Genomic DNA, 11,560 nt, shown 5'->3' with positions numbered 1-11,560 from the left:
TAAAAAAAAACAAAGTTTGATATTAGTAAAAAGCTTTAAAAATGTTTATTTAAATAATTAAAATATACATATTTAATAATAATTTGAAATAGGAAGTAAACATTGGAAATATTGTAAAACCTTAATAGTATTGTTTTGTCTAGGTTTCTGCAGCAATTAAATCAACTGACAGAAATGGATCCAATTTAGAGAAATATCAGAACAGCCAGAAAGTTCGAGCCACAAGGCTGGAGATGACAGTACTGGTAATTAGAAATCAAGCACTGCTTATTCATCTATTATTATTATTATTATAAATATTATTATTAATAAACAGGATTTATATAGCGCCAACATATTATGCAGCACTGTGCATTAAATAGGGGTTGCAAATGACAGACTAATACAGACAGTGACACAGGAGGAGGAGAGGACCCTGCCCCAAAGAGCTTACAATCTAGTAGGTGGGGGAATTGTAGTGGTGGGAAGTAGTGGTGGTTTCAAATGACAGAAGAAGACGGGTAGGCAAGTTTGAAAAAATGGGTTTTGAGCGCTCTTTTAAATGAGCAGCCAAAACCTTATTCGCCTTTTACTTGGACCTGTAAATTATATATATATATATATATATATATATATATATATAAATTTTATAACATTTTTTATTTTAGAAAATTTTAAACATATAACTTACATTAACATAACTGGGAAAAAGGGGGACATGTATAAGATACAAAAAAACAGTGTATTGCACATTTTACAGAAAACTTAGACATGAAACAGTAAAGTATAGTATAGTTATTGACTTCCAGATTAAACGTAAACATGAGTTAGCTGTCACTATAAGATGTCTGAAAATAGAGCTTTTGTAGGCCTTGTTTGAAAGTACATTATGATGTAGCAGATAAAACCCAGGCTCCCCCGGTATGTTGTACATAGTAACTTTCTGTATAAGAGCCCTCACCTGTTCCCAATAGGGGGGCAACAGTGGGCACGACAAAAATATATGGAGCATACTACCTTTCTCCTGATTACAGTGCCAACATCTGTCAGACACTTCGGGGGAAAAACTATGTAACTGTTCCGGGGTCCTGTACCACCTAGAGAGGATTTTGAAACTCAGTTCTTGATATCTACTGTTTGCGGAGGACCTGTGTACTGAAGAGAGAACCTTAGTTCTCTGCTCAGTCTCAAGTGTGTACCCGAGATCCGCTTCCCATGACCGTAGATAAGTAGGTGTGAAATTTTCGGGAGCCAAGTTCAGATCAGCATATAGTAAGGACAGAGAGTGCCGAGAAGGTCCACTGCCAATACATACACTTTCAAACACTGTTTTCGAGTGACACTCTGGGGGAAGGGTTTTAAGATGCATGGGTTGCGGCAACCTCCAAAAATCTAGGTTAAAACTACCAGACTCCACCATCAGGATCTCCACTGAAACCCACTGACCCTGATATACAAAGTGTTCCACCCATTGTATTCCCTTCTCTCCCAGCTCACTTAGTTTCCCGTCTCCCCACTCCCCATGTCTAAACCAGTCTAGGGTGTGGACCATATGAACCGCCAAATAATAAAGAGATAAGTTGGGAACTCCAATCCCCCCCTGTACTCTTGGTACGAAATAGCAGGTGTCTGCTGAGTCTGTGACCCTTTTTACCCCCAAATAAAACAGAATATCCTGGTGTGTAATGATTTACAAAAAGAGGTAGATAAAAATATTTGTAGCGATTGAAGAAGGTACAGGATTCACGGCAAAACATTCACTTTGACAGCCTGGATGCACGCAAGCCAGGACAGAGTAAGGGAAGACCAGCGATCCAAGTCTATAGTGATGGTGGCAAGTATAGAGGCAAAATTTAAAGTGTAAAGTTGCAATAAATATGCCAGGATCAGGCTCCCCAAATACTATATTGCCTTATGTTCCCATTTAAAGGAAAAAGGAGGGATGAGTTGGAAATGAAGAGCAGGGGGCATGGAGATGCTGAGGGCCGCTGATTTAGAATAATTGATTTTAAAGTTAGGCACATTACTATACTCCTGTAGCGGGATTAGTGCTAATGAAAAGGAGGTCATCCACAAAACCTGCCACCCTCTGCTCACTACCATTTAACATTAGGCCCTGAATATGAACGAAATTCTATTAACAGGAGCTCTAGGGACCGAATAAAAATGAATAGAGACAAGGGACAACCCTGTCTAGTGTCGTTAGAAATATAAAAGGAGAAGACACTTCGCCATTTACTCTGATGCAGATGGGGATGAATATATAGACCTAATCCATTTCATGGTTTTCTCCCCTACTCCCATGACTTGGAGTATGGCGAGCAGAAAAATCCTAATCGACCTTGTCAAAGGCTTTTTCTTTATCGGTTGATAGCAACATTGACTACCCGCCTGCATGTATCCAATTGATGACCCTAGAGGTATTGTCACGTACTTTCCTAGAAGGCATGAACCCCACAAGATTATGAATGTATCTCTTTTGTGAACAATTTGAGGTCCTGATTTAGGAGTGAAATAAGTCTGTAGCTGCTACAGGCCGAAGGATCTTTGTCTACCTTAGGAATCACCGTGATTAAAGCCCTTAGAGCATCCATAGGTAGTGATCCCTCACCAGTCAGTGAATTAAAGGCAGCAACAAAATGTGGGGGCAGATTCTCTGCAAACTTACTACTGGAGCAAGAATCCATCCGGCCTGGAGCATTCCCTGATTTGATTTGTTTTAAGTCTGAAACTCATCGGGGCCTCCAAATCAAAACAGGCCAATTGTGATAAACAGGTTAAGCCCCCCTAGATATCTCTGGATACGTTCAGGGTGGGTATTGCATATTGCCTCGGTCAGATGACGTTGTTTGAGATTGTCCATGGATGCATAATAATCTCTGAATTTATCAGCAATCTTTCACCTGGTATATCTTGCCCCCTGTGTTAGTAGCAAGGAAGGGTACACGTGTGCATGTTCGGAGACCTCTGATTGCACTCGCCAACAGCCTACCACACTTATCCCCATGCTCATAGTAGGTCCTCCGACACTTAACTGCTTTAGTCTTACCTAGGCACAGTGAGGCCAACGTTTGGCGTAGTAGGGTCAATTTTGCTCCCAACCGTTTATCTAGCGAGCATTTATGACTTACTTCTAACTCCTGTAAGTGTTTAAGACTGTGTATATATATATATATATATATATATATATATATATATATATATATATGAAAATAATGATAACAAAAAGGTTTAGGAGTCATAAAATGCTGCTTCCTCAGTGCTACAATATCACATCCAGCATAGGGTCTATGTAGTTTTATGAAATAATATATTCTTGGGATTTAAAAAAAAAATAAAAACAATCTAAACATCAAACATAACATATTAAACATATTTAAAATGTATTACACCCAGTGTATTATTTGTAATATTTGTATTTAATACATTTTTATATATTTTCATTTTATATTTATTTCTTGTAAATTGATTTTCCCGTGTTATCTTTTATTAGCCCTGAAGACGATTTTAATTTTAAAACCCCTGAAAAATGCTGCACGTTTTTCTTTACAAATCTAAATAAACTAAAGACAGAATTTAAATATTTTGGCTTCTGTCCTCTTGTGTTTGGCAATTCTAGCTCAAAGGCTACGTACGCACGTTCATTAGTTGTCGTTAGAAAATGAACAACTAACAACAAATCAACAATTATTCACAATTATATTGAACAATCGTATAGTGCGCGATTCACAATTCAAAGATAATATAACAATAATGTACACACACTAGATACGATTGATGTGCAGGAAATAATGGCAGAAGAGGAAGGACGGAGAACAGGGTTGGAATGTGAAAATAATGATCAATTATAAAATAACACCCACACACACACATATATGTATATATACAGTTATTGTGCTGTTGTGTATTGCAATAGACGTTTGTTTGTCGTGTATGTGCAGAACCATCAGCGATCACTGTACGGATCCCCCAAGACGGTCGTTCGTTTCCAGTGTCAATCCTAGTACATTAACGTTGTACGCCCTGACGTTGTGCACTTTTTTTAACTCATCGGTCGTTAATTGTTTGTTTCCAATGACAATTATTGCACGTATGTATGTAGCCAAAGAGAGAAATATTGGTGGGAAATAATTAGGGTCCTAAATTCAGTGCTCAGAGCTGTAAATATTTTTTCCGTGTGTTTCTGTAGATCGCTTTTTGAATGTCTGCGCTCCGCTGTCTGGATATTCCGATATGACCTTCATCTTGGAGAATTTGGACCCTCGTGTTATCCTGATACAGCTACACTCTTGGAATGTATTAAATATAGAAGTAAGAAAAATATTTTTTTTTTGTCTTGCCATACACGGGTCAGTTTTTACTTTTCGTCTATTTAAATGTTCTAAGATACTGTATGGTGTAAAAATGAATTCTTCATTTCTGAATTTAAAGTTAACCTTTCATAAATAAATAAATAACACATTTACATTTGAAGAGCACTCGATCCCTTTACAATCCGATTGCAGTAGGTTCTGTGCTGCCCCAGATTTTTTCTTTTTTCTGGCTTGGTTTGGACAGCATTGTGTACCCATCTTCTTCCCGCTTCTTCTTGCATCACCTGATCTCGCATTGTGCAGACATTAGATCAGATGACAATTTTGTCTAAAAATGTTTAAAAAATTCAAATTTCACTGTGCATGTGTGACTTTTTTCACATTCTGGGAAAGCCCTTTTTGCACATTATTACTAATTAATATTATTATCATTATTATTATTTTTAATAATAATAAACAGGATTCATTTAGCACCAACATAATATGCAGCGCTGTACATTAAATACGGGGTTGCAAATGACAGACAGATACAGACTGTGACACAGGAGGAGGAGAGGACCCTGCCCCGAAGAGCTTACAATCTGCACATACCCAAGATCATCCATGCGCAGAAGCAGCACCCTGAAGCCTCCTGGGATGTATCCCATTAAGGGGAGGTGCTCATAAAAAAAAATTTTAATGTTAAAATTGTCGTGATAGCCAAATGTGATAAAAAAGTATGGAATTAAAACAAACGTTCTTAGTCAGGTTGGTAAATTTCTGTTGCTGGTACAAGGATCTGATGGTATGGTGTATAGAAGCTTGAAAAAGGTGGAAACAGTTACAGATTTTCCCTTTCTGACTGTAGTGTCCAGGACATTTAAAAACCTTTTTACATTTTAGGTGGAAACATAAATTTAGAAAATGTGGTCTACTACTGCAAAATAATAAAATCTGTTTTCTAGCAATACCAGAAAATAAAAATAGACCCGTCTTCCTTTGCTCCCATGTTATTACAAGATATTCAGGATCTGGGGTTAGAAGCTATCATTGGATTTTGGAAATGTCTCTATGTGCTACGGGTGAATCATCCACATCCTAATTTATTAGCAGTTCTGGATGAGATCAGCTGGAGAGGTAACAGCCATTTGTTATTTCAGTAAACCCTGCTATTAAAAAAGAACAAAAAGGAACTGACACCAATTAATATAATATATATTATCATATATTTCATAGATATTATGTTACAATATATTTCATTTATGACTAATGTTTTTTGTGAAGTGTACATTTCGGGCGGTCTTGCTTTCTTTCTCTGTGAAGGAGATTCCTCTCTTGTTCCCTTTTTGCAATCACAAACAGCTGTCTGCTAGGAATTTGTATGGTTTAATAAATAACACGGACATATTTCTTCCATCTATTCCATGCTGTGTAAATGTGAGTACATTACTCTTCCTTAAAGCACAGTGTCCCAGCTCCTACATGTTTCCTTTTTACAATGTAGAGACTAATGATAAATATTAGAACATTCAGATAATTCTTAATAATGTATATGGTCAGAATATGGAGCGTTTTACACTGACTTGTTAAATATAAAAAAATATTAGTGATATGCTGCTTTTAAGACATATGTGTATATTTGTAGTTTGGTGTTTATAAAGGTCACCTTCAGTCATCCATTAATCTGATCGTCATTTTATATTCTTCTCTATAGACGAGAGTCTGGTGAAGCTGATTTTGCTGGATAAACTTGGACACTCACTGACTCCAAAGCTAAAAGGTAAAAAAAAAATCAAAATACATTGTACATTATGTCACATATAATTCACTTTAAGTAAAGTGCGGAGTGGTGGATATGGAGACCCAAAGGTTTCTCCCAGTAACACGGAAGTGAAGGCTTAGAACACCTGACCACACATTTAGGTAAGTATTTGGGGAATTTAGACCTTGGTTTTAATTTTTCACCTATCATAGAAGAAGCAGAGGGAAAGTGCAAAGTTCTCTGGGCAGAGTACCGCTTTTGGTTTTCAAAGTGTTTCCCCGACAATAAAGGGTCTTATTTTAATTTTACTTTAGAAAATCGCATTAGGGCTTATTTTCAGGGGATGTCTTATTTTGCTTATGTACAAAAATCTACAGAACATGCCCACATACGTGAACACATACTGTAATGTGGGGGCACTATATTATGGAATGCATTCTCTCTATGTGTGCCCCTACACAATACAAAGCACCATTTGCCCCCCTAACATTTACAATATTTTCCCAAAAATCATTGGAGTCAGTGGGGTCAGCATTTGGTTAAAAAAAAAAAGTACTCACCACTACTGATACAGTACTCCGATCCCGCGGTGAGCATCCCAGCCGCCAGTTACCACGTGACCGCACTCTCCGAAGTCTGCTGCAACGGCTGCTCTGTTACACAAAGAAGCTGTCGATAGGGCTTATTTTGGGGGTAGGGCTTACATTTCCCCCTTGTAGGATTAGCATGCTAGGGTTTATTTTCGGAGAAACACGGTAGATCTTATAAAGGTGAGTTAGATAATTTAATATGCTAAACCAGTAGTCCCCAACCTTATGGAGTTCATGGACCACTAAATGCACGGATTGTGGACCGCCCATGTGCGGAGAGCCATGTATCACTCAAAGGACGCTTCCCCCAGAGTGACATCACGATGCCCCCCATCGCAAGCCTGAGCCAGATCCAGGGACACAACCCACCCACCGAGCCTGCGATACGTACGGGAGACATGGTCCGTGACGCTGGTCGATGCACCCCCCCCAAGCGGGCACCTTCTTCTTCCCAAGGGGGTATGCACCAGCAGAGCCACGGCCCACTTGTCAGTCCGGGGATGTGCTCCCCTGAGCTTAAACTATCAACTGTATCAAATGTAACATGAACATAAATTGTTACTTATAAATTATGTACGCAATAAAAAAGAGAAATACAAAACCCATAATAACAATATGAGGTATATTTATAAATCATTCCCCTTTAATTCTAACTGCATGTTTACTTACAGCCTTTCAAATCCGTGTATTTTGCTCATTTCATTGCTCCAGGTGCACAGCAGTTACAATTCTACATAATCTAACAAATTTGGGTCTGACAGGGGAATACCGTATTTCCCCATGTATAAGATGCACTTTGTTTCAAAAAATGCAGCGTCTAAAAACAGGGTGCGTCTTATACAATGGTAGATTTTTTTCTTAACTGCAAATTACGCTTTATCGCGCATGTTGTTTGCGCAATGTTTTTTTTATTAGAGTTATACAGCTACGGATGCCTATGCAGCACACTTGTGCTACCGAGGTAATAAAGACACAATGAAAAGATTTGCATACAGAGCTGAATACAAATTAAAAGTGATCCAGTTTGCAAAAGAGAATGGAAATCGCGCTGCTGAACGTAAATCTTCTTCCAACTGAAAAAACAATCAGGGACTGGCTACCGGAAGAAGAGACCTTACTGAAGATACCACAGAAGAAGAAGTCCCCTTTAAATATGTTCATCTATAGTAGTTGCTTGGTGCTGGTAGGCACTCGTCTAGTGATTTAACTGCACCTGAGAGGCTTTTATTAGACTCCAATGGAGGTTAAAGCACTTGTCAGCACCACTACTTTTAAGAAAAGCCAGCCAGCACCAGCTTGTATTGTACAGTGACCACTTTATAAAATGGGGAGATTATCCTAGCATTGTGCTAGAATTGTAAAATACCCAGAACCCTTTTTTTATTTTTAGTGTCAGTTAGCCCTTAGATGTATGAGGGGGTGCTGAGAAGTTCCTGGCTTTGCCTATAAAGAAGAAAGTCAGAGTTATGAAATAACACATTTATTCAACGTATTCCCCCCTGGGACTGATACACTTGATACTGCGTAGCTGCAGCTTTTCTAGACCGTTTAAATAAAAGTCCTTTGGTTGGGCTGCAAACCAGCTCTCAGCAGCATCTATGATGTCAGAAATGTCCTCAAAATGTTGCCCCTTCAGGTGTTTCTTCAAACTCAGGAACAGATATTAGTCTGAAGGGGCCAGGTCAGGTGAGTAGGGGGATGGTGGACCAATTGGAAACGCAGGGTATTCAATTTGACAGCCACAACGATGGACGATGTGTGCAGGTGCATTGTCCCGCAAAAAAATTAACCCTTTAGTCAACTTTCCACGGCGTTTCATCCTAATTGCCTCCTTTAGCTAGTCCAGGAGGTTAGCATAATACTGTCCGGTGATACTAGAGCCTGAAGTAGGTAGTCCACCAACTCAATAATCAGCTCATGGACAACATTGCAGGTTGCCGGGTCAGTTGAGGTTGGGGGCGCCCACTGCGGGGCTCATCTTCAACGGTGAAATGCCCGGTCTTGAAATGAGATATTCAGGTTTTGACAGTGCTGTAGGACAGACACTTCCCCCCAGTGTTTGTGACATCTCAGTGTGAATGTCATTTGCTGACTGTCCCTGGAGAAACAAAAACTTCATGACGGCCCGTAACTCCAACGACGTGAAACTTGCTTGTGCCTCTGCCATCACAGCTTCTCACTAAAAGAAAAAACAAGAATTTTTTAGTTTTAAGAATCTCAAAGACCTGATATTTGCACAGTTACATACTAAGATATTAGGCTGTCATATGCCTCCACACTCATTTTTCTATTTCATCTGGAAGGTGGCAAAGCCAGGAACTTTTTAGCACCCCCTCGTACATTTAAATCTAGTGATTTACAATTTATTGGCTGAACTATGACAAATAAAAATGTCACAAATCACAAGTAAGTATAGGTTTATATTAACCTGAGTCATTTTTTTTTTTAGAAATTCAAGAAAAGCACAAACAACATCTGATGGAGAAGATGGAGATTACAGTCAATCACAAACCTCCAGGAACTACTTTGGAACCACAAAGGACCCTCATCAATGAGCTTTATGTGAACCCGATTGTGGTTTCCACTAATCAGTTCAGTTGGCGTCTTCAGAATGAACTAATCCAAAGTGGGTCAAAACATGAGGAATACATGAGGGAAGCACAAACTGCACAGGAACACATTTCCCTCAATAGGTTGTTCCGCTGGAACCACCGGGCACAATGTGTCCCACATGCAGTATTGGTGAGTGGAGTGCCAGGAATAGGGAAGACCACACTGATACAGAAGTTTGTCTATGACTGGGTGAACGGAAAACTCTACCAGAGATTTGCTTTTGTCTTCTCCTTCAGATTCCGGGAACTTAAAAGACTGGGAGAGGTCAGCTTGGAGAACATGATTCTTCAACAATTCAGATTGGAAATATTCTTCAAAATCCATATAGACTTCTGTTTATATTTGACGGCTTAGATGAAAGATCAGATCAAAAAATCTGTCCGATCCAAAAGAGAGAACAAATTCTGGAGAAATTGTGGTCAGTTTGGTAAGACAGAGACTTCTTAAGGGTTGCTCTGTGCTTATAACTAGCCGTCCATCTAGACTGGCATCAGTTAATACTCGTGACTTCCAGAGAATAGCTGAGATCATTGGGTTTCGACATGAAGGCATGCAGATCTTCTTTAAAAATTTCTTTGGAAATGAAGAATTGTCAGAAAAGGCTTTTCATTATGTGCAGGAGAATGACACGCTGTACACATTCTGTTACATCCCATCATACTGCTGGATTGTCTGTTCAGTGTTATCAATGTGCTTCAAAGCCCAACCAACAAACACAAAGCAGCTGATGGAATCATTGCCCAAAACTGTGACACAACTCTTTGTTATTTTTGTCGCCAACATTCTGGCCAATCACAACCAGAATGAAGGCGATGGTCACACTTCCCGGGAACTGCTGGAATCTATTGGGTGGATGGCGGAACATGGAGTCATGAATCACCTGATTGTATTTGATAAGCATCACCTGGACTCTTTCAGTGTGAGAAATGATACATATCTCTTTTCATGTATCATGATAGAATCTGGTCAGCCTCCTGATGTGGATTACAGCTTCTTACATCTCACTCTTCAGGAGTTTTGTGCTGCTTTAGCTCATTTTATAGATTATGATGCTGATAGATTAAAGAAAACACTTGAAAAGGCTAAATCTTACAGTGACGGCCTCGCTGAATTATTTCTCCCTTTCCTCTGTGGTCTCTCGGACTCTTCTACTTGATTCCTGTTAGAGTCTCACATAGGAGAATTGTCTTCTCAGGCTGACTGTCAAGTCACCCGAATGCAGTATATTGCAGGAAAACAGAGATCTGACAAGAGAAAACTTCCTGATGCCTTCTACTATCTCCACGAGAGCAGGAATGCAGCTCTGGTGTCACAATGTATTGGATCAAATCTTGACCTTTCCAACATCTCCGTCAACCCTCTGCTTTGCTTTGTGCTGTCTTCTATTCTTCATTTCTGCAAGGAGTCAGTAGATGTAAACCTTTCTTCATGTTGTATTCAGAATGGAGGATTGAGGAAATTTATTCCAGCTTTACACTCCATGAAGAAACTAAGGTAAGAATTGAATATGGATAATCACATTTCTGTGATGTTTTGTGTGACACTATGTGTTAGATCCTACAATCTAGAGAAAAACTTTTATCCTGGGCACCCAACCGTATACAAGCAACATACAAGGTAAAATTTAGGGAAAATTAGAATTTAGAAACACAGCACTATAAAATCTGCATGTACTTATCACTTCAGATAATATTACACTTTTATTGATTTGTTTAGAACAGGGGTGGGCAAACTTTTTGGCTCAGGGGCCACAATGGGTTCTAAAGTTTGGCAGGGGGGCTGGGGCAGGATCAGATGGATGGAGCACTGAGACGGGTATCACTGAACGCAACGCCATGATGACATAACCCCGCCCATTCTCTCATCGCAGATCTGAGTCTGGAATGGGAGAGTGGGCGGGTTGTTCCGCCCACTTCCCTGAGCCAGGGAACACCCAGCACCCAGCGGACCGCAGATCTATTTTAGTGGAGCCGCTGAAGTAGAGAGAGAGTTCAACAGGCCGGATAAAAAAGCCTAATGGGCCATATATGGCCCAGGGGTCGTAGTTTGCCCATGCTTGGTTTAGAAACTAACATTATGAGCAGCACCACACAGTCTGCTAAATCAATTGCTTGTGAACAACAAGATCATACAAGATAACACTTCAAATTTCTGTACTACTATACAGTCATATACTCTATTATACATAAATGAAAAATAATAAAACAAATGTTAATATATATCAAAGTAACATTAAACATTAGTTTTAACAGCCCTATAAAAACTCAATTGAAAATCTATTGAATTAGTTTTAGGAATCCTATATATGAATATATATAAAATTT

At 39.2% G+C, this 11,560-nt stretch overlaps 1 pseudogene; it reads left to right on the top strand.

Annotated features, from left to right (window-relative positions):
• LOC140331882 (NACHT, LRR and PYD domains-containing protein 3-like) overlaps positions 1 to 11,560 on the top strand; it is a 42,283-nt pseudogene that overhangs the window by 11,523 nt on the left and 19,200 nt on the right.

The sequence above is a fragment of the Pyxicephalus adspersus genome, chromosome 5 (assembly GCF_032062135.1).
Source record: "Pyxicephalus adspersus chromosome 5, UCB_Pads_2.0, whole genome shotgun sequence".
NCBI lineage: Eukaryota > Metazoa > Chordata > Amphibia > Anura > Pyxicephalidae > Pyxicephalus > Pyxicephalus adspersus.
The sequence above is the reverse complement of the archived record's forward strand: the minus strand, read 5'-3'. Positions and strand labels throughout refer to the sequence as shown.